The sequence below is a fragment of the Podarcis pityusensis genome, assembly GCF_964106645.2.
Source record: "Podarcis pityusensis genome assembly, chromosome: 7".
Lineage (NCBI taxonomy): Eukaryota > Metazoa > Chordata > Lepidosauria > Squamata > Lacertidae > Podarcis > Podarcis pityusensis.
In genome coordinates this window covers 29,000,987-29,022,562 of record NC_138031.1, presented here as the reverse complement: position 1 = coordinate 29,022,562, position 21,576 = coordinate 29,000,987, and the positions used below count along the sequence as shown (strand labels likewise).

At 45.7% G+C, this 21,576-nt stretch overlaps 1 protein-coding gene and 1 long non-coding RNA gene across 7 annotated transcripts in view; one reads left to right on the top strand and one right to left on the bottom strand.

The window, feature by feature from the left end:
• LOC308481393 overlaps nucleotides 1-1,575 on the bottom strand; it is a 57,249-nt gene extending 55,674 nt beyond the window's left edge. For both annotated transcript variants that reach the window (XR_013988625.1, XR_013988626.1), the window contains exon 1: nucleotides 1,477-1,575. This is a non-coding gene — a long non-coding RNA (uncharacterized lncRNA). The remainder of the gene's footprint in view (nucleotides 1-1,476) is intronic.
• Nucleotides 1-21,576, top strand: part of RALYL (RALY RNA binding protein like) — a 264,746-nt gene that overhangs the window by 170,836 nt on the left and 72,334 nt on the right. The gene's annotated exons all lie outside the window — the stretch shown is intronic.

Sequence of the window (21,576 nt, the reverse complement as noted above, 5' to 3'; positions counted from 1 at the left end):
TGGAAGCTTGTGTGGTTTTTTCCTGCATTTTTATGATTTTCTGTGACCATTGGGCCACTGCTGTTTTTTAAAAAAAAATCTGGATTTGAATTTCTGTGTGGTGGGTGGCTGGGGGAACAGTTGAGGAGGGGTTTGCAAGAATCTGGAAGCTTGTGTGGTTTTTTTCTGAATTTTTATGATTTTTATTGTTCCTTCAATTTTTGAAATGCTCTTTACAGTATGTGTGACTTTAAAGAGCACTTAATAAACTCTTGTTGTACCAAATTTGGCTTTGTTTGGACTTTTTTTGACCATAGGAACGCATTAATTGAATTTCAATGCCTTCCTATGGGATTTCGTGCTTCGCAAGACGAAAAATTCGCTAGACGAAAAAACTCGCGGAACGAATTAATTTCGTCTTGCGAGGCACCACTGTAATGGGAACCCAGGGGGCAGAGTTAACTGTGTACAGTGGTACCTCGGGTTACATACGCTTCAGGTTACATACGTTTCAGGTTACAGACTCTGCTAACCCAGAAATAGTACCTCGGGTTAAGAACTTTGCTTCAGGATGAGAACAGAAATCGTGGAGCAGCGGCGCGGCGACAGCAGGAGGCCCCATTAGCTAAAGTGGTGCTTCAGGTTAAGAACAGTTTCAGGTTAAGAACGGACCTCCAGAACGAATTAAGTACTTAACCTGAGGTACCACTGTATAAGGTTTAAGCACAGAGGTTTTTTAGGGAGTTAGAGTTAGAGTTGTTGAGAAGACAGTCTGGAGTTAGAAGAGACAGAGAAGATAAGTCTGTGGGTTGGGCTAGTCTGATGTGAGAGAGTGAGAAAATTTGTTAAGAGGAGTCAGTCAAACAGTTGAGATAATCAGTCAGAAGGTATTAGGAAGGTATAGGCCGGTAAAGAAACTAAAGTTAAGATACTGACAGGAATATTATCTGAGAAACCATAAACTTGTTAATGTTTGTAAAATCAACTTGGGTTTGTTTTTTTCTTGGTTCACTTTTAACAACTGACTGGACTCAGTGTTTTACCAGAGAGTAACTGGTTGGTGGCAGTGGGGAAGCGAGCACAGTGGTGGCACAGGGATCAATAGACCGTTAAACACCCAAGGACCCTGTGTGATCGCCACAGTTCCCCAGCTAGTTCCTCCCTCCATTCCTCTGTGCCCAGCCAGTCCCTGACAGCGCAGCATCACCTGCACTTCTGAATTTCCCTGCCTATTTAGATCAAGCAGGTAAGGAGGCACAAATCCAGAGCTGAACCGCCCTTTTCCTTGTGGTGTGTCAGGAGGGCAATGATAAAGTTTGAGTTCCCAGTGTAAAAAAATCCTTGCCTTCCTGCCCCTCTGTTTCCCCTGAGTGAGGCAAACTTACAAATCCACAGATTAAATATTGAACTGTTTGGAAGGGAGATAGGAGATCCCCCATGATGACCACAAGTAATCAATCATCTTCCTCTCAGCTCAGTGGGATGTCAAGTCTTTACCTGTCAAACATGCTGTTCCTCTCCTTCTCTGGAGACGGCCTGGCCAAAGTGGGTGAAGCAGTCCTTAAAAATGGAGCAGCTGCATGCAGCTTCTGTCCCTGCCCAGTGAGTGCTTCCTACAGTAACATCAGCAGGGTCTGCAAAACATCACACACACCTTTCCTTTTTAATTAGTTATCCTGCAATGCTTCCCAAATATGGCCATGTTATTGACATCTGCTTCAGGGGGGGGGGCACTCCTTCACTGCAGCACAAAAAAGGCAGAACAAAACACACACACATACACACACCCCTTCCTGGAAATTTTGTGTTAGAAATAAAGTTGCTCAATTTTAGCAGGAAACCATGAGATGCACCTGTTATAAACAATGTAGTATACTGCCCCAAAACTTTTGCAAGTGCACATGCTATCGGGGGAAAAAGAAAATATATAATCCTTCCAGTACAATCAGGGGCACAAATCATGGTGAAAGCTCAGTAAAAATGTCTGGAGGGGCACTGATCAATGGAAGTGCTTTTGGGCATAGACTATGCTACACAGTGTTTTAGATTAATTATTTGGCTGTGTTCACACAGCAGTTTGTTTCGTTTTCACTGTTGATTTCCTCGTTACATAAAAACTACTACTGGGAATAAAGAGGAATATAATGCATTCCCACAAGGGACGCGGGTGGCACTGTGGGTTAAACCACAGAGCCTAGGACTTGCCGATCAGAAGATTAGCAGTTCGAATCCCCGCGACGGAGTGAGCTCCCATTGCTCAGTCCCTGCTCCTGCCAACCTAGCAGTTTGAAAGCACGTCAAAGTGCAAGTAGAAAAATAGGTACCGCTCTGGCGGGAAGGTAAACGGCTTTTCTGTGCGCTGCTCTGGTTTGCCAGAAGCGGCTTAGTCATGCTGGCCACATGAAGCTGTACGCCGGCTACCTCGGCCAATAAAGTGAGATGAGAGCCGCAACCCCAGAGTCGGTCACAACTGGACCTACTGGTCAGGGGTCCTTAATGCATTCCCACAATGTCCTTGTGAGGTAAGCTAGGCTGACAAGCAGCCCAAGGTCACCCAGCAAGCTTCCTGGCTGAGTGGGATTTGAACCCTGGTCTCCCAAGTCCTAGTCTGGCTGTCTAACCCCACTGGCTGTCAGCATAAAAGCATGGTGACTGGGAATGGCAGAGCCCTGCAATGTCTGTAGGTCTTCCCCAATGGAGGTGACCTAAGAAAGCACTTCCTGTCTACACATGTATATAGCAAGCACTTGAGAAGTGTATTCTCAGCATGAAACAGCATCCACTTTAGATTGGCAAATAGTGAGGAAGAGGAACAACATCAGAATGATCTCTTATGTACAGCACCCCGAAAAGGTTGCATCTAGCAGTAAATGCACATTGTCACGCAGTGTGTACATGCCTTTAATATTAGCAGTGTGATTATTAGAAAGCAGATTTCTTCCGTATTTGGAAGAAGTGCAAACTAGTTCGGGGCGGTTGTGGGGAGAATGGAAACAATTTAATAAATAGGAAGAACTTTGCTTAGAAATATATATATTATTATTCGTTGGCATGTTTAGAATTGGCTGAAAGGCAAGCGCAGGAGTTTATTAGTTACATCTGCGTTCGAGGAGCAAAAATAGATGTTGCCATTAGATTTCTGACTTACCGAGCTGAGACATAGCGAGCATAAAACTATTAAATGTGATTGAACTCCAAGAAGCTCAGATAAGAACGTCTAGGGAAGGATCACAACTCAGACTAATGAACTGGCACAGTGCAGGAAACGTGTGGGTCACCATGTGCATAATCACTGGGGGAAAGGTGGAAGTGCAAACAAACCCTCAATCACTTGAATTAGAGCCCTAATTTGTAGTGTAAGTTGTACACTGGGCCACTAGATGGCACTGCTTCCTCATTCAGAACAACAATTTTAGTGAAAACCTTTGAATGCATAGAGAGAGATTTAAAGAGGGTGATGTCACCAAGGCATACATTATCCACTGCTCTTTTTAAAAGTTTGAGTAATACAAAAAAATCCAAGCAATAACTAATAGCATGGTGATGCCTCAATCCAGTGACTCCAGTGCCTACATGACGGCTCCTCTGCCTACAACGTCAGCACAACACAATGTGCTCGGGACCAATTGGTGTACATAGGTGCCTTTCTTAAGTCAGTTCTGTGATATCCTAGAATAAAGAGCATTTCTCTGGCACCTAGTGCTTTTCAGGCTGTGGACTGTGCTATTATGTCTGTCTGCTTGCTTGTATCGTCATAAAATTTTGCTTTATGGTTCCTAAAATCAAGGGGCAGGTTTTTTTGTCTGTCTTTGGACACAGCGGGGGCCCATTTTGGATCAAGGTGGCAACTGAACCTTTCAAACAGAACCTTTGCAGAGAACAGGGCAAAGGGAATTTGGCCTTGCTCTTATACATCTCAGTCTTTCTGCGGCTCTCAATACCACTGAACATTTTACCCTCCTGGACCAACTCTGTGGAATGAGAATTGAGCCCATTGTGTTACAGTGGCTCCAGCCCCACCTGCTGGACAAAGTCCAGAGAGTAGCCCTGGGAGAGTGCTTTTGCTCCCCTGGCAGTTGAGTTATGAGGTTGTGTGGAGCACTGCAGTGGTGTAGCGTGGGTTTCTAGCGCCTGGGGCCACACAGAAGGGGAAGGAGGGAAACATACAGAGTATGCATGCTTATTCAACTTCCTAACAGCGTCAGGAGATTGCAGCTGCAGAGATAAGAAAAAAATAGTCATTCAGTTGTCTGAAGAGGTCACTTCCTGGTTCGCATGGAGAAGCTGTTTTCAATGGACCCCAGTGATGGAAACATGCAGCTGCATTGAAGCAGCACCAGGTGTTTAAATTTTTCTCCCCCTAACAAAGCACCTCTGTGCCTACTCCCATGCTACACCACTGGGGCACTGTTTCATCCCCACTGCTATGTAATATCTATATGAAGCTGCTAGAAGCAGTCATCAGGTGTTTGGGGGAAGTTGTCAACAATATGCTGGTGGTGCTCAGCTCTATTTCTCCATGCATGCTGTGCCGCAGTGCTTGCAAGTGAGACAGCAGATTTGCCTTGCAACAGGATGAATGAGGGAAAAATAAGCTCAGCTTGAGTCCTGGGAAGATGGAGGCGTTGTGGATGAGTGGTCCTTGTGTTCAGAAAATTAGTCAATTGCCTGCCCTGGGCAGGGTTGCACTCCGCTGAAGGAGCAAACACCTGATCTAGGAGTGCTCGGAAATGTAGTTCTGTGAGGGGTCTCCTAACAACTCTCAGCACCGTAAATAAACTACATTTCACAGGATTCTTTGGGGGAAGACATGACTCTTAAAGTAAGGGCACTTTAAGTGTAAGGTGCAGATGCAGCCTTAGGAAACTAGCAGTCAGGGGTTTGAGCTATATCATGGTGAGAATCATTTAACCATTTCCACTGCTGAAAACTGCCCCCAAGCGTGTTTATAGCAAAAAGAAAAAAAGAAAAAAGCACCCTCACGGTTTAGGAGATTTTTTTTTAATCTCATATTTATTTCATAACATTTATATGCCACTTGATTGTAAACAACAACAACAACAGCCCCTCAAAATTCTTTTGACAAGATTTTTGGCAAAACAAAAAAAATTGCAGGAGTGGAAAGTTTCTAGCCCTTCTCCCCACACACCGCTGTCCAGATGTGGAGCAAAAGTTCCCAGACCTTGGTTAAAATGTTGTTACTGCAACCTGTACTTTGGCCTTCGGCTACCAAGCGGAAACACGCACACCCCCCCCCCCCGAGCTTTTAATAACTGATGTGTTGGAAACGGTTTCTGCTAATACTGCCAATGCTGGTTTGTTATTGTGTACTGCTGTATTATTGAGCTGCTTTGCTTGTTATTGTGCTTTTCTTGTGGGGTTTAGATTCAGGTTGTATTGTAGTTAACCTACAGAATTTGGCGGTTACTAACTTGGACAGGTTTAAAGGGGAGTTGGACAAATTTGTGGCAAATAAAGCTATAAATTCCTCCTAACTGCTATGGCTGTGCTCCCCCCTCAGCGTCAGAGGGAGGGTGGCTCTGAAAACCAGTTTCAAGGAATCACAAATGGAAAAATTCCTTTTGGACTTCCCATAGGCATCTGGCTGAACTACATAGGCCATTGTTCTTACTGTATCATATTTTCATTATTAAAATTTTCATTATCCATCTTGGACAGCTTTAATTGAAAGGCTGAGAACAAACAGATTAAGGAACATAAATTTTAATTAATATGCCAATATATAAGAGAGATAAAACAGTATACCCAGCAATATTTAAAAAGCGTAATTGCAGCTTGAACGGTACCAAGCGCCGCTTCACAACTAAAGAAGGGGGCTTGATTTGCTGACGGAAATGTGAAAAGCAAATTGCAGAGATGAATGTTGTGTGTGGTTCATTTCCACTTAGAAATCCTTCAACGCTTCCATTGAAATGCCCAGCAGATGGCATAAGAGATCCAGCGGTGATGAGTTGTCAAGTTTTCCTCTTTCTGGAGATAGTCATTTAGAGTGGCTGGAATTATAGGCTTGGTTTTTCTGCAGTTTTGGCAAGGTAATTCTGTAGCTCTGGAATATCTGTGTGCTAGCTGAGAGTGTAGGGCTAGGACTGGAAAGACACACAGGTTGGTGACTTCGGGGCAGGTACTGTTTCTCTCTACTACCTGTGTGTCTCCAGTACCTTTCACGACACCCGCAAAATGTCTCAGTAAAATACCTCCTCAAAATTCACAGTGTGCAAAAGACTGCTTGCTGCCTGTGTCTCGGCTCGGCTTGGCCAAGCAGTAGCTTGGTCTTCTCCTGCAGCAAATATTCCCTTATTTCACTGGATGCCAGGATCGGGCACCTACCCTTCCTTCTGTTCTGAACAGAAAGGAGGTGGGAAAAGTTTCCCTCTGTCAGTTGCTAATGGTGATTTCTCCCACTGATGGAGAGGGGGCTGTTCTGGGGTCATGCCCACACCATTTTGTGGCCCGGTCTCTCTTTCTGCTCTTCTAAATGTGGCGGCCATTTTGTGTTACGCCAAACTCTGTGGCAGCCATTTTGTGACAGGCAGCCACTATACTTTCTAAATAAAAAATAAAAAATCCCAGTATGTGCTCAATATGGTTGGCAGTTCCTGAGCTCGCATAACTTAACAGTGCTTTTATAAAGATAATAGGAGAGAAAGAACCATGTATACCAACCCTGTGAGGAAGGATAGAGTAAAAATGTAATGAAAGAAAACAAGATAATCAGCCAGGCTCCAGGGTACACAATGGCGTGTGTAATTGGATTTTTGACTTTCCTTCCTCTTAATGGCACATCCCAGGCTACAAAGCAAACTGCTTCTGAAAGTATGTTTTGCCAGTTGGCATGCAGAGTTCCTGTTCAAGAAACATGTGGCTGTCTTGGACCCCGAAGACACCCTTTTTGAGGCATTGCACTGCTATTTCTGTAGCTGTGCTGCATAGTGAATTTTGCTCTCGTGCACTTGTTTTAGACTTAGGCTGTCAAACCCATTGTGTGCTAAGACTGTGTGGCTGCTATATAGCAAAGTTAAAGTACAGAGGTGTCAAACTAACTGAAGAATGATTTATGAACAAGGGTGCTCTGAAACCCAAACTTGACAGCGGGTGTCTGCAGAATTATTGAAAAGTCCTTCCCAAATGAAAGTGAGGCAGGAAGTAAAAGGCATTTAATTAAAAATGCCTAGCAAAGCGTGTCAACCAAACACACAGGCAGGTACCTAAAAGCAGAAAGCATCTGACTGCATGATCAGAACGGAATACTTTGCAAATAGACTCCTGTGTGTGATCTCACACTGGGGACATAAGAAACAATTTGGCAAAATTTATTAGCACTATCCAAGCATTAAAGGGCTTATGCAATGAGCTGGGACTGGTTCACTGGCCCTCTTTGGCTGTGTCCCGCTCACTAGGATTGGGAGGGCTATTCTATCTATTTCCACTTTCAGGTGACCCAACCTAAGAGCTTGTTCACGCTTTTGCTTGTCCTGTGCCTAGAAAGCATGGGCCCAAGCAGTTTTCTGCTTGTCCCTTAGTTTCTAGGCATGGGTCCAAGTCTATTTTCCTTTGCCCCATCACTTTCAACCAGAAAAACTACTCTAGTGCTAAATTGGAGCATATGTCAATCTAGAGAAAACCCGACTGATGTTTGCTCTGATTCAGCAGTGAAGAGCAGGTTTTCACCAGGGGCAAGCAGCAAGGCAAGCGGCAAGTGTGGATGAGCTCCGATTCACCTTTCTGGAGGGAAAAGTAACATCATAGCATCATTATTATCATTATTATTATTATCATCATTACTTTCTGAACCAATAAGTCAGGCACGTCCAACTTTGAGTAGGGTGTGATCTACAATGCAGTATCAAAAACTGGCAGTTATCTACCATCCTCCGAAGTCATTTAAGATAGAGATAGATAGATGATAGATAGTGTTAAGTCGTGGGTTGACATAGCAGCCGGCACAGCGATTTCTTCAAGTAGCTCTTTATTATGGTAAGCTGGAATAGAACTGACTGCGAACAGCTCAGCCGGCCTGTATTTATAGGCAGCCGGCTGTCAACATTGTAACCACAACAGCCCAGAGTTCCCGCCTAAAATAACTGGCGCGGACCTGAGTGAAAACTATCTACAGACCTGAGTGAAAACTATATACAGTATCCCCCTGTTGGCCCAGGGTGAAACTACACTACATAACACCCCTCCCCACTGAGATAAGGCGTTAGTTACAATCGTAATGGTTTCCTTATATACAGCACTACGCGTAATGGTTCAATTAGGCACAAAAGCATATCGGTTACATTTCCCATACTTAGACCAACAATGATACCTGTCCAACAACATAGTCCTTTAAATAAGTTGGGCGCTTGGAAACTCTGCCAGACCGCCGGGGACTGGTAGCCAAGTCCGGAGGGCCACACAGTTCTCGCTGAGGCTGTGGTGCGACCCTAGGTGGCGTTGGAACCAACTCCCCTGGATCCGCTGCTGTGGGTGGAGCCTCCGCAAGTGGAGTGGTCTGAGTCTGTTCTGAAACGGCTTGGTTCGGCTCCACGCTGGCAGTTTGCGAGGGAGGTGTAGGTGGGGCCTCGCCATCTGTACGTGTCTCTTCTGGAGCCGCAAGCGCAGTTGGGGGCACCTCGGTAGTGTCCAAGTCCCCAACCCTGCGTCTAAGCTGGTCTATGTGCCGTCGCCACAAGCGTCCGTCTTCGAGTGCCACCTGGTACGAGCGAGGTCCAGTGACTCCCACTACTGTGGCTGGCACCCAAGGGATGTCCCCCACATAGTTCCGGGCAAAGACCTGGTTTCCTGGGACAAATGACCGTGGTGCGTTGGCACAGCCTGGGGGTTCAGCCACGGCAAAGTCTGGGTGTAGCCAGTCGAGCGGTGACCTGAGGCGGCGGCCCATAAGCAGTTCAGCAGGACTCCTCCCTGTGGCCGCATGAGGGGTGATGTGTTGCACGAACAAGTATTCGGCGACCCGCTCATGCCAGTCTCCCCGGTCCAGGCGCGCAAGTGCCTCTTTTGTCGAGCGCACCATTCTTTCCGCTTGCCCGTTGCTGGATGGATGAAAGGGTGCCGTTAGGGCATGGCGGATGCCCAGTCCCAAAAGATACCGCTCAAACGTGCCTGACGTGAACTGCGGTCCGTTGTCAGAGACAAGGACATCAGGACACCCATGCGTTGCGAACAGGCCTCGCAGCACCCGGATGACAGCTTCGGTAGTGGTGGAGGGCATCAGGGCGACCTCCAGCCATTTGGAATAGGCGTCCACCACTACCATAAAGGTCCGGCCGTGAAAGGGGCCAGCCAGATCGATGTGCACCCTCGACCAGGGTGTCTTTGGCGTCTCCCAGGTGTGTCCCTTAGCTGCCGGTGGTGCAGGCCTCGACTCCTGGCACGCTTGACAGGCGGACACCCAGGCAGTGATGGCATCGTCCATATTAGGCCACCAGACGTAACACCGAGCCAACGCCTTCATTTTGACAATTCCCGGGTGGCCAACGTGCAGAGCCTCCAGGACGCGCTGACGGAGTCCCTGGGGAATCACGACGCGGTCTCCCCACAGCAGACAGCCGCGATGAGCTGAGAGTTCCTGTTGTCTGGTTGCGAAGGGCTGGAACTCCGATGCAAAAGGCCCTTGTGGCCACCCCCTCCACACCCAGTTGAGCACCCGGCTGATGGTGCGATCCTGGGCAGATGCGGAGGCCACAGTGGCAGCCGATACAGGCGCTGCCGGAAGATCCTCAATCAGAAGGAGCGATGAAGCTGGAGCCGGGTCTTCCACAAATGCTGGAAGAGGGCAACGGCTGAGGGCGTCGGCATGGCCCATCGATTTCCCCGGGCGATGGATGAGCCGGTAGTGGTAGGCAGCCAGGAAAACAGTCCAGCGCAGCATGCGTGGTGAGAGGACCGGTGGAGTTGGACGATCACCGGCGAGGAGGCCCAGGAGTGGCTTGTGGTCAGTGATGAGGTCAAAAGTCCTGCCATAGAGGTATTCATGGAACCTCTTCACTCCAGCCACAAGTGCCAACGCCTCCTTGTCGAGCTGGCTGTAATTCCGTTCCGTCGGAGATAGAGTCCTGGAAAAGTAGGCGAGCGGTGCTTCTCTTCCATCTGGAAAACGGTGACTAAGGACAGCACCGATGCCAAAAGGTGAGGCGTCGCAGGCAAGGACCAGCGGCCTGGATTCACTGTACTGTACCAGCACACTGTCTGAAGAAAGGAGAGCCTTGACCGCGTTGAAGGCCGCCCACTCCCGATGACCCCAGGCCCAAGGCGTCTTAGTGCTAAGGAGTCGGTGAAGAGGCTCAGCCACTGTGGCTTTGTGGGGCAGGAACATGTTATAAAAGTTCAGCAGCCCCAGGAATGCCTGCAACTCCGTTTTGTTCTTTGGGGTGGGGGCCTGCTGGATAGCGCGGATCTTGGATGTGGTTGGATGAAGACCGGAGGCATCGATAAGATAGCCCAGGAACTCTACCTGTGGAACGGCGACCTGGCACTTCTCCCTCTTTACCTTGAGCCCGGCCTCCTGGAACCTGGTCAGCACGGCACGGAGGCGCTCGAACAGCTGCTGGTGTGAGTCTGCAGACACCAAGACGTCATCAAAATATGGTACCACGCCCGGAAGCCCTTGCAGGAGATGCTCCATAAGGCTTTGGAAGATGCCAGGAGCCACACTCACCCCGAACTGCAACCGGCGGCAACGGAATGCCCCCCGGTGGGTGACGATCGTCTGGGCTTCAGCAGTGGCATCATCGACTGGCAGTTGTTGATAGGCTTGGGCAAGGTCCAGCTTAGCGAAGACCTTACCCTCACCCAGGGAATGCAGCAGGTGTTGGACAACAGGAACCGGATAAGCGTGCTGCTGAAGTGCCTTGTTGATCGTGCACTTGTAGTCAGCGCAGATTCTCACCGACCCATCTGGCTTGACAGGCGTGACGATGGGGGTTTCCCACTTTGCGTGGTCAACCGGCTCCAAAACTCCTTGGGCGATCAGTTTGTCCAGTTGTTCGTCCACCTTAGCCTTGAGAGCAAAGGGAACCCGGCGTGGCTTTAGCTTGATGGGGGCGACTTGTGGATCAAGGCTAAAGGAGATGGGCGTACCTGTATATTGGCCCAAGGTGCCGTCAAAAACCTCGGCAAAGTCTTTGACCAGACCCTCAGTCTCTGCGTTAGAGATGCAGTTGATGCCGGTGACTTCCAGGCCGAGGGCATCAAACCAGTCTAGCCCTAGGAGGCTTGGCCGCTGACCTTCGACCACCACCAACCGGAGCAGGCCCGAAAAATCCTTGAAGGCGATCCGGAACCGGCCAACGCCTACCACGGGAATGTCGTTTCCCTGGTAGTCTCTCAGGTGTACGCGGTGAGAGTCAAGTTGCCTTTTGGACACTCTGGGTACCAGTCTTTTGATGGTGCTCCATGACACAATGGACAGGGCAGACCCGGTGTCGATCTCCATGTCACATGGAGCTCCTTCAATGAGCACCGTGACGTTCAGCTTGCGTCGCGTAGGCGAGTCGGTTTGGCCAATCGTGGTTCCAGACGGGCAGCGGCAGTTGGTGAGAGCGAAACAACTTTCCTTGGCAGACTGGAGTGAAGACTTGGACTTGCGAGTCGATGAAGGGGGGGTGTCAGACGGAGCCGATCGGCAGACCTTAGCGATGTGGCCCCTTCTGGAACACTTCCTACAGATGGCGTCTCTGAATCGACACTTGGCACGGGAATGGTTGCCTCCGCAGCCAGCACATTCCGGTTGGCCCTTGGACTTCTGTTGGAACTTCCTGCGCTCCCGCTTTGTCTGGTGCACGTCATCGTCTTCACTGGAGGATGCCTCCTCACTGCTGTCCTCTTCATGATGCACCGGAACTGGCTCCCTAACAAGACGCGGGCTGCTGGACTTGCGGATCTCCTGGGCGGAGCGTTCAGCAGCTTCTGAGGCCACAGCTTCCTCAATGGCTTTCTGTAGCGTGAGGTCTGGCTTGGCTAGGAGGCGCCGTTGCAGATGGATGTCCCGGACCCCGCAGACGATTCAATCCATCAGGGCATCGTCTAAGTCTCGGAACTCACAGTGCATTGCAGCCTGTCGCAGGGCGGTGGTGTAGTTGTTGATTGACTCCCCCTCTACCTGGTTCCGGTGGTAGAACGCATGGCGGGCAGCAATCTTGGACGGCTTTGGTGCGTAGTGGTTGCGGAGCTTCTCTTGGATCGTGTCCCATGGTGTTGCCTGGACTGCTTCAGGCGCAACCAACGCTCGGGCCGTCTCAAACACCTCAGGCCCACAGAGGCTGAGGAATAGGCCCCGCTTCCGATCCTTTGATACTGCTGTCAGCTCGTTGGCTTGGAGGTAGCAGTCGAACCGAGCGAGGTAGGAGTCCCATGATTCAGAGGCTGGCGCAAACGGCGGTAGAGGCACAAGTGAAGCCATGATTTCGATGCCGGCGTGAAGGGCGATGGATGGAACACAGTGCTCTAGCCAGAACAGTCAGCTCTGAATTGGTTCTGCCCAGTGATTTCGCTCAGTGATTTCGCTCTGTGATTCAGCTCAGTGATTCAGCTTAGTTCAGAGGCTGGCCGCATCTGGCTGTGCTCTGATGTCCATCCATCCCATCCTCGTCGCCAGTGTTAAGTCGTGGGTTGACATAGCAGCCGGCACAGCGATTTCTTCAAGTAGCTCTTTATTATGGTAAGCTGGAATAGAACTGACTGCGAACAGCTCAGCCGGCCTGTATTTATAGGCAGCCGGCTGTCAACATTGTAACCACAACAGCCCAGAGTTCCCGCCTAAAATAACTGGCGCGGACCTGAGTGAAAACTATCTACAGACCTGAGTGAAAACTATATACAGTATCCCCCTGTTGGCCCAGGGTGAAACTACACTACATAACAGATAGATAGATAGATAGATAGATAGATAGATAGATGATAGATAGATAGATAGATAGATAGATAGATAGATAGACAGACAGAAGATAAATAGATGATAGATAAGATAGATATGATAGATAGATAGATAGATAGATAGATAGATAGATAGATAGATAGAAATGGATGGGTGGATCTTTATTTCACAGATACAGTAGTTATGTTTGGTTAGCATCATGTCAGATCCAAATACAGTGGTACCTTTGATGGCTGATTCGATTAGAAATTTTGAACAGGCAGTGGGAAATTTTGAACAGGCAGTGGGAAAATATGTGGAGCCCACCCAGGAATTAAATCAGGAGTGCGCCTTGACAGAACAGGCCCAACAGGAATATGAGCTTTTGGATTTGACAAATGAACTTGGAAAAAGCCAGATTTGGAAAGAAAAAGTTTGGTTTGGTTTGGAAATGGGGGGTTGGATAGACCCTCCTATGCAGGGATGTTTGGACTTTTCAAGTCTGGCAATGGGCCATGAGATGTTTGGGATTGTGGGGGCTCTCAATTTTGGAGGGTTTTTGAAACATGTTTTTAAATACCACATGGAATTTAGTGTCGATTATGGAAAAGGGGCTGATCTGTCGAGAAGGGTCAAAAATATTGCTAAGCTGGAGTTCCCACGAGTGAAACGAGCAGGAGACAAGGGAAAATACAGTTACAAATATGAAGAAGAGCTGCGGAAGGGACATGGAAGAGGCTTAAGGGCCTTGGATATAAGGTTACCAGGTTAATGCGCCAGATCGATGGGATAATAAGGACTGACAAAACCCGGGACCAGGAGGAAGGGACGCTGGATGAAGATTGGATTTGTTTTTATTTCCTTTTTTTTTATTACTAGGACTGTTTTATAAAATTGATGAATGTTAGAAAAATGTTGGAATGAAATTATTTGGCTTTAGTAAAAATGTTTAAAGAATTATGTAAGAATATTATGGTTATGAGAAGTTGGTAAAAATAAGATTTAAGTTTTAAGTTCCAAGGTTTTTTATAGTAAGATAAGATTAAAATAGTTTAAGGTAATGTAATGACAGAATATTATGAAATATGGAAAGGATTTGCTGTGACAATTAACAACCAGGACACAAGGAAGGGGAGGAGGAGGAGGTCAAGGAAAGAGGGTAATGACAGTTGAGGAGTTGAGAATAATGGATTTGTTTTTAAATGTTTTTAAATTTTTGTGGTGTATTTTTGTTTTTTTCTCTCTTATTTTGAATTTGTATTTGTATGGTTGGAAGTGGCTTGTTTTTCTCTTTTTCTACTTTGTTTTCTTTTGTAACTTTTAAAAAAAAATTCTTTCAATAAATATCATTAAAAAAAAATACAGTGGTACCTTGGGTTACAGACACTTCAGGTTACAGATGCTTCAGGTTACAGACTCTGCTAACCCAGAAATTGTACCTCAGGTTAAGAACTTTGGTTCAGGATGAGAACAGAAATCGCACGGCGGCGACAGCGGGAGGCCCCATTAGCTAAAGTGGTGCTTCAGGTTAAGAACAGTTTCAGGTTAAGAACAGACCTCCAGAATGAATTAAGTTCTTAACCAAAGCTACCACTGTAGTTGTTAGGTGGACAAGTAACTAAACAAGCGAGAAAAGTCAAGGTATATTTTTATATTACTTTACACAGATCTGAGGAGCCAGTCAAAGTGTGCTGGGCTTCTCCATCTTTCCCCTACTGACTGTTGCGTTAAAACCTTTCCCTTGCTCAAACTCATGGAGCACTAAGGGTGCTTTTCCTCATGTATTTTGTTCTTTGCCTTCCTCACTGTTTGGGGAAGGGCTCCTTTCTTATTGCTTTTGTTGCATTTGAACTAGCGGGTGAGCAGGTGTGGAGCTTTCCCTTTCCTGCCTCCCCCCTCTCCCCACCGCTGGAGCTCTAACCCCCGAGAAGGCAAGCCGACTTCAGAGGGAGGAGGAGGAGGAGCTGGCAATCGACCAGTGTCAGTCCCAGGATCTCCAAGTCGATCGCGATCAATGTCTTGGACATGCCTGCAAAAAGTGAACCAAAACACAGCTATCCTTCACGGAATGACTAACAGACCCAACACTTCTTAGGCTGCAATCTTCAGGAAAAGATCAGTAGCATTGGGCAAGACGTCATCTATGGTTGTTTGTCCTCTTTTACTGACCTTTTCATTGAGGATCCATTCATAACATTCCAAGGAACATCAGGACTCCTTGGAAATTAAAACTTGAAAGCTACAGGTGGAATAAGTAAACTGCAGTCTTTAACCAGTAACAACTTATTTTCAAATTGCTAAAATGCAGCTGATACCCAGAGAAAACTTGAATAAAGTTTTGCATAATAAGTTGGCAGGATAATTGAGATATTTATTTTAAATTGCTGCATCTTAAAAAAGGATTATAATAAACTCTAGCTTTTCAAGCTGTGAGAAATTAGCATGCAAATACTTTTTTCTTTTTGCTTATGAGGAATGAAAGAGTCTTGACGTTTAATCAGATGCTTTACATCTGACACTTTACGCATTCTAAAAGCTTTTGAAAGATTCTCGCAACTTTACATACTAAGTTGTGTTTTTATTTTCACTTAGCATATCAGTTCTTAAAATGTAGTCGCTAAGGATGCTGATTACAGATTAGGCACACAAACACACACACATTTAGCATATGCATATCTAAATACACATTCTGAGCTAATTTTTCTTTCTTTCCAAAATATGGGCCATCAGTGCCAATTGTGGAGAAACCAAATAAAGATTAAATATGTATTGCACATTGAAGATATATTCGCATAATTCACTGAAGAGGAATTAAAGATTTATTAACAGCCAAATCCTATGCTTATCGGTTCAGAAATATGTGGCATTAAAGTTCAATGTGTGCATAGAATTGTACCCAAAACCTCTTTCTGAACTTAAGTAGTAAGTTTAGCAGTGTCCAGTTTATGCACACAAGCTTTCAATTCTCATATGTCACTGCGACACTCGTGTTTAAACAATATATTTTTATGTTTGGGCACCTTCCATATTTAGTACCTCAAGGGTTCCTGTAATCAAGTACGACAGAGATAAATCCTAAGTACTTTTATTGTATCGAAAGGAGAATTTGCATGTTTATTTTACAAACTATGCGAAACTGACATTGCTTGGCCAGACTTTGGTTAGCAACACACTTAACAACAGCCCTTTAAGGAGTTAAAGCTATCATTTCTAAAAACATGCACAGAAACACATAGCAAAGCTGAGATGCAGTAAAATTGTTCAGGGTAAATGGAGGGGGAAGAATTCTGGCTGAGACTAGGGGAAGGGGAAGCTGTCTGCTCAATTAAAGTAATGATTCGAAAACAGTAGCCTTAAGGGCCTAGCATACCACAAAGAAACTATAGATGTCTGTGAAAGTGAGAGTATGGAACTGACCTTGAGAGGAAAATAATCCAGGGGAGGAGGGGGAGAAGAAGATGGAAGAGGAGATGGTGAAATTTAACTCACTTGAAGCAGCCAACAGTGAGAGCTATTTAAAATACAGCAGAGGTTTAGCTTTCCTAATAAAACAGAGGGTTAAAATTAGAGGAATAAGCTAGAGGAATGGTGGTTCTGTAAAGAGCCTTGAAATGGCTTGCAAGCAAACTGTGGAGGCAAACACTGGCACCCCCACCCCCTCTCCAAAGGCCTCTGCAGCTGCTCTTGTTTGCAACCCGATTGTCGAAGGCAGAATCCACTAGAGCCAGACAAACACTTTGCAGGAAACAAACTTTTGACAAACAAGTGGAAAACCAGGGTATTTGGGGCACTTAGTTCACGTTGAAGCCTACTGAGGCCTTTAAAATTGCCTGAGATTTTCTCATCATTCATGTCAAACTGAATTGCTCACTTCTCTAATTAGAAGCCAACTGCAGAATCGGTCATTAATTCTAAGTGTCAAAATCAAGCTCTTGGAAATGGTACGTTTTGATTGGCCTTCACGCTTTGGTTGCCGAGTGGAGGGTGCTTCAGGCTTTACGTATGCATGTGTGCATAATACCCTCTCTAGGAAATATCCGTTGATGAAAGAAGCATGCAGATGTTCCTCTCCATACTTTTGTCCTAGGTGTATACTAGGATCCTTGAATTAATTTTTGAGATGCTTGGGAGCTATGACAAAATGCGTCTGCTGTAGTCCTTTCATACAGCACCTAAGACTGTCCTTCCTAAACAAATTGTGATCCTCTTCACTGGAATCTCTTTTCTATCTCCTTCACTGTTTCTTTCTCCCATCTTCTCTGCAGCTGTAATCCCTTTTCTTCCAGCAGTTATCATTGCTGTGAATATTCCAGTTTCACTTGCAGACAGACCCCAAGAAGAGTTTAATGGTAATAAGAGTGTAAATGCTTGGGGAAAGACTGTAGCCACTTTCAGCCATGAATTAATGTACAACCTTTCAAAAAAAAATTCCTGGAAAAAAATAACTAGATATACATACTTGCATGTGTACAGCTACTCAGAGCTGAGTCCCATTGAGTTCAGTAGGGCTTTATTTGGGTAAGTGGGTATAGGGTTGCAGTTTTAGTATTCTAAAGCTATAGCTATTATCGTGAAAGATCCATCCTCCATCTATGGAAGATTGAGACTCTCAAAAGCTTGAGTGCTTCTATCCCTGCTGCTCCTGCTGCTGCTGTTTTAGGGCTCTGATATTTTGAAGTAATTTACAGCCATTGACATGTTTTGTCTTTAAACAATCACATTATCACCCTGAAGTGGACTATAGGGACTTTGATTATAACAGGCAAATGGTAAAACAGATAAAAGCATTGAGATTGGCTGGATGCCTAATATAATGCTGCAAGGGTGGCCTTTAGGGAGGGTGGAATAATTTGTCATTTTTCCAATCTTAAATTCAGCTCTCCATATCAGGTTTTTGTGTGTGTGTGTTTTGAGCCCTACCGAAAATTCATTAATATTTCAGTTCAATTTTATCCTAATGTATGCATTCTTGTATGCAATTTTACCAGATATACATATTTTTGCAAAGCAAATTCACTTCCTATTATGCATTTATGCATGTCTATATGTTATTTTCACTAATGTGTGCATTTATGTGTACACCTTACTTTAGGATATGCATTTTTGTACACAGTACTTGACTGGAAAACTTCATTGAAAAATTCATAGAAGTGCAAATTTCAAAGGATGGCAGTGTTTCCATTTCTATGTTGCTTTTGAAAGTACAGATTAGGCAGGCTACATTTTAAATGCAAACTGGATCAAATTCCACCAGCACCTGCCATCCTTAGCTGTAGGTGCTACCCTCATTTTCTACTAATGCTTCTTTCAGTACAGGGTTATACAAAATCACACCAGACAAGCAGGGAGGAGGCTTCCAATATTTTGGTGGTGTATTTTTCCATGCCGCTTGAATTTAAGTATTTGAGAGAGTTTAGATAGGTATCTTTTAGCAGTAGAATCTCATTTACATTGCTGCTGATCACATGGACCTTAAAAGAGAAATTAGGCTTTATCTCATGAGCTGCCATTAGGTGCTAAGGGACCATTGCTCAGGGGTAAAGCACCTGCTTTGGATTCGAAAGATCTTGGTTCGACTTATAGCATTTCCAGTTAAAATTATGGGTATCAGGTACTGATCTGGAAAATTAGAGACCCATTGGCATGGAGAGTAGACAACAGTGAGACCCTATTTCCCTCTCTGAGCTGCAATTCCCAGAGTAGTTTAACTATTGATCGCTTTCCCGGGAGACTCTGAAAATTGTACTCTAGGAGGGGAATACCGTATTTTTAGCCCTATAGGACGCACTTTTTCCCCTCCAAAAATGAAGGGGAAATGTGTGTGCGTCCTATGGGGCGAATGCAGGCTTTCCCCTCTCGCACCAAACCCTCTCGCTCTCCAGGCTTCAGGAAGCTATCCGCAAGCCATGGGAGCCCGGCGGGAGTTCCCGCCGGGCTCCCAAGGCTTGCGGACAGCAGCCTGCAGCCCGAAACTCCCTAGGCTTGCGGATAGCAGCCTGTTCTGGGGGCTGGGGTTGGGGGAAGCCCAAGCTTCCCCCACCCCAGCCCCGCGCCTGGGGGGGAAAAATAATCCCCCCCCCAAAAAAAACTAGGTGCACCCTATGGGCCTGTGCGCCCTATAGGGCAAAAAATACGGTAGATATCTCCTAACAGCTCTCAGCACCCTTAAGAAACACAAGCCCCCAGTATTCTTAGAGGAAAGCCGCGGGTGATTGAAGTGGTATCATCCTGCTTTAAATGTATAGTGTAAATCTGGCCTAAGTTGAGCTGCTGCCATCATGTGTCCTGCTTCTATGGTTTTTGTAGTTGTACTATTGCCAGTACCCAGTGCCAGGTTTGGAATGTAGTTATTTTACCCTCTGGGGCAGAAGCCAAAAACCCTTTACAAAAGGTTAATATTGATCATCCATTTGAGAAGCAGGGGACAAAATACAGCTTCTCTCCACAATAATCTTCCCTTCTAAGCAGCTGATGAGCGGGATTTTAACAAGCATCGGTTGCTGACCTGTGTACCAATTAAAAATAAAAGGCGGCAAGCAAATGCTGGAAGTTTTCTGTTTGGGATTGCTATGAATAATGTGCTCTCCACTTTTGCCTTTGCCATGAGGGTTACAGTGGTCATAATTGGCCCAAGAGGTTTTGCTGCCTGAAGCAAAGGACAAAACGGGATGATCCTCATTCCATGTGTGCTATTTCCACTCATGTAGCCCCTATTGAAATTAATGGCCCTAAGTTACTCATGTTCATTCATTTTGATGTGCTTACTCTAAGTAAAACTTAGTTGAACACCACCTTATGTACAGAAGCCGTGTGCACAACTGGCAGCTGAATTTTTATTTCAATGCTGGGGTGAGGGCTCCACCACACCTGAAGGCAGCAGTCTAGCTTAGGGGGCCACAGGTCAAGCCAAGAGGAACACACAGCCCAACGCCTCACTGCCACCACTGCCTGCTCCTCAGATGCTACTGCCTAAGGCGGCTGCCTCCATCTACCTAACAGTAGGGACAGTTCTGACAATAGTTGTACTATTGCCAGTACCCAGTGCCAGGTTTGAAATGCAGTTATTTTACTGACTGAGGCAGAAGCCAAAAAATAATAATTTTAAGCCTATCTGTTTTGTCAGTGACAGATTCACAAGTGTATTTATTTATGTTGAAATTGTGTCCCGCTGGGACTTGGAGACAGCCTGAATGCAGCACTGGGATTTTTTCTCTGAACTTTCTATAGACACACAGGAACAAGGCATATGGATTTGAGATGGAGTTCTGCAATGGCTTTGGTCTATGAACAGCAAAATGATATCGTTTGCAGCTTAATTCAGCATGGTGAAAGAGCTCATCAGTGTGGATAATTGCAACTAAATGTGATGAGGAGAGGAAGGAGGGTACAAGTAATGATATGCATGCATAACCTCTCCAGTTAAAATATGCTGCATAAAGGCTGCATATGGCCGCGTATATTTCAAGGTTAACACCATGTGGTGATTGGAAGTCCAGAGAGATTCTCACAGTCATAAGAAAGTCAAGACCCATTCCATTATAGACCAGTAAATATAATTTACAAGGCTACCGTGCTAAGCACACTTAACCACTGTAGCTCAGTGATAAAATGCATACACTATATGCAAAAGATCTTAGGTTCCATCCCTACTAGTCAAAATACCAAATCAAAGCTTAGTGGGTCAGCCCATGTGGCACATTTCAGACAAACATAAGAAGAGTTCTAGTGGATCAGACCAAATCTCCATGTAATCCAGCATCCATTTCCCTCACAGTGGCTAACCAAGACTGCATTCGGACAGCACTTCATTCCATTTTCTTGATGTTTCCTTACCTGATAATTTTTGCATTTTATGTGATCTATCACGCAATGTAAGAGCCGCTTCTGGAAAATCTAGTGGAAGTTTCCCATATTAATTGCTTCCGGGGGGGATGTGGGGCGGAATCTGTTTCAATCTCATTAACCCAGAAAATCATGGGAGTTTTGTTCTGTAATTTTCACACCGTGTTCATCATGCCGCTGCTGTTCATGCGATGAAATTTGGGGTGGTATTCTGGCATACAGTTCTTTCCAACAGTTTCTATGGATGACTTATGGGGTAACAGAAGCATGAGTGCACATAAAAGGGTGGCATCATGTCCAGTGATGGTGGCTGTTGTGTCACACTGCACCACTAGTGGGAATGGAATTTAGTGTGACATGGCAATATATGGATCCAAAAGCCACAGTTCTACAAGGCAACAGATGATGCAGTGTAAAAGGAACATTAGAAACAGAAGTTGTAGTTCATAGTCTACATGCAGCTTGGCAAGTGAGCAATTAGTGTTTTGACTACAGGCTAGGGAGACAGAGCACGGGAGAAATTAGCCTGGAGATAAGAGGACCTAGTAACAGCTTGGTGATTGGCTGAGGTCTCTCATATAGGCAGCATGACCTATGACATTGTTGGGCTAGTTAGGAGTATTCTGGAGTGCTTGGGGAGTGATGAAGTTCATGTCTGTATATAGTAACTTGTATATAGCTTGTGAGTTTACTGCCGTCTATAATAAAGTACAAAATCAAGTTACTAGTCGTCAGCTTTGTTCCTGATCGTCAACCTGACTGAGCAGTCTCGATCCTTGCCTAGGAAAAGCTGCACTACTCTGCTAAGTTGTGCATCACTGAAGAAGTTCAGAGGTGAAGAGACTGGTCCTAGTAGCATGCAAAAGGACTTCAGAAAG